Source organism: Otolemur garnettii, unplaced genomic scaffold, assembly GCF_000181295.1.
Source record: "Otolemur garnettii isolate 467f Iridium unplaced genomic scaffold, OtoGar3 scaffold00051, whole genome shotgun sequence".
NCBI lineage: Eukaryota > Metazoa > Chordata > Mammalia > Primates > Galagidae > Otolemur > Otolemur garnettii.
The window spans coordinates 2,087,431-2,089,846 of NW_003852446.1; positions in this window are offsets into that span (position 1 = coordinate 2,087,431).

The following is a 2,416-nucleotide window of genomic DNA, read 5'->3' on the forward strand; positions in this document are numbered from 1 at the left end:
GTTTGGCAGGCCCGGGCTGGATTCAAACTCGCCACCTTAGGTGTATGTGTCTGGCGCCTTAGCCACTTGAGCCACAGGTGCCGAGCCTATAGTTTTTAAGTAATCTTTGGAAGGCAGTTCCTCCCCTAAATGGTGACTGATGTTCAATTTTAAGGAACTAAAAAGGTTTTTTCCTCCACTCTATTACTAAGACCAGAGCGTCCCATACTGTAGTACCAGCTATAGTGGGGGGAAAGCTCTTTACATCCAGCAGGCTTGCTGAGGAGTTTTAATCCAAAGTCTCAGGAACAGACAGGGACTTTATTATTTTATAGGAAGGGTTAGCTACCCCTAGGGAGGTGCTGGAGAAAGCACTCCACAGGGAAGATCTTGAGAGAACTGAAGGAGCAGTAGAAGAGTGGAACATCCACATGAGATGTGCTTCAATGGCTTTCACAGGGAGGATTTCCTCTATGTAGAATACAGAGGACCAAGGAAGCCATCAAACCAGAGTCACAATACTTGATCTCAATCATTCCCCTTCTCAAACCATCCCCCAACTCTATTGTGATTATTTCCTGAACTACTGAGTGAAGAATCACTCTTTGAGGGTGCTATGAATATTTGGCTTGTGGAAGTCAGAAAGGGAAGGACTTAGAATGTACAGATGATTACCATCCTCCAAGTTCATGAAAGGTCATTGGCCCACCTTCAAAGTAAGAAGTCTCCAACAGCCAACTTAGATGGACATAAAACTGTCTTCTCCAACCTTTCCATTCCCTAGAAGGTAGCTATAGACGGGCTCTTGGAAAACAAAATAGTGAAAAAGTCAAACTCCTCATGCCCAACCAAACACTAGCCAGGTGAGGTGGTGTCTAGATACAAATAAAACACATTCCTGATGACAGGTGTCTCTGGAGAAGTAGGCATCAGACTTACCCTGATCTCATTTGTGCTGTATATTTGTTGGGTTTTTTTACTACACAGATTGCAAAAACTCCTCCTTTTGTGGGGAATCCCCTGCTGTCAGACCCTAGCTCCCATGATAAAGTCTAGGAAGTGCTGATCTGTTCAGTGGCATGCTGTTTAACTAAAATAACACTTTTCCCATAGCAAAGCTTTTTCAGTAGAAGCACTAACTAAAACTGATCACTCCATAGCCTGGCACAAGCCTACTGACTACACTTTGAGAATTGCAGGTCTGGGGCCATGGATTCCCTCTCCTTAGCATCCTGATACTATGTAGATGCACGTGACCTGACCTCAGCAACCAGATGCTCCTACCCAGGTATTTAGATCTGGAAGAAGAGAAACAAAGCTGCAAGGACAGTTGAGAAGTGGTGTGTGGTGGTACGAGCATTTCCAAAAGACCTGCAGTAGCCTAAGCATTGAGAGTCCGCAGGTTGCAGCAGCATCAACTGTTCCGACTTGGTACAGCAGTGGTATACTGAACGGATGATAGCATGCCTTGTCATTCACAACCTCTCTTGGCTCCCACTGACTTCTGGGCCTGGGTAACCAGCCTATCTTTTCTTGAGTTGTCCAAGAAGTGACAACACATCCCTTTTCCTTTTACGTGCAGGCAACAAACACCTAAGAAACTTGACCAACAAACTCTTTAATAGTCTGCACAGATGACTGATGATTCCCGTTCCGGTTCCAAGCTCACCAAACAATTTATGATGGCAATTTAGCTTCTCGTATTTTTTTTCTGACAAGAAAGTATTTTATTTAAACTAGTCAAAATAAAAGGCAAATAAACATCTACATTCATCTCATTTTAGAAAATATAGGCTTTAAAGATAAAAAGTAAGCTTCCAAACTCAAAGCCAGAATTGAAATTCCATCTCACAGCAATATTTAACATTCAACCAACAGACTTAATATTGTTGACATTATTGAATATTGAACAGTTTTTAAAGTTGTACAATAAATTTTTAAAAACTCTAATTTCTCCTTTTCACCAGAGAACAAACAAACAAAAAAAAACCATGAACTGATAAATTAACAATAGAAAGTCAATAATAACTTCAGAAAAAAAGGCACATCCAGGCAAAATAGTAAAGGCAATTTGTAAAATGCACTGTTACAGTTCTACTATGAGTAATGAATTGACTGCAAATAAATTACTCTGAAAAATTTTACAGAATGACAGGAATATCCTGAAAAGCCAGGAAACACCATGTCTTTGCTTAGAGTGTTATTCCATTCCTAACAAATAAGGCTCTAAGGAATGTGGAACTGGAAGAGCTCACTTTTCACGGAGCTCCCTTCCCAAGGTCCACTGTGGCTTCTCATATATAAACTAGAGAATCTGGGTTTCTTGTAACTATATTTCTCATAGAAAATTATTTTAGGCTTGGCGCCTATAGCTCAACCGGCTAAGGCGCCAGCCACATACACCTAAGGTGGCAGGTTCGAATCCCCAGCCCGGACC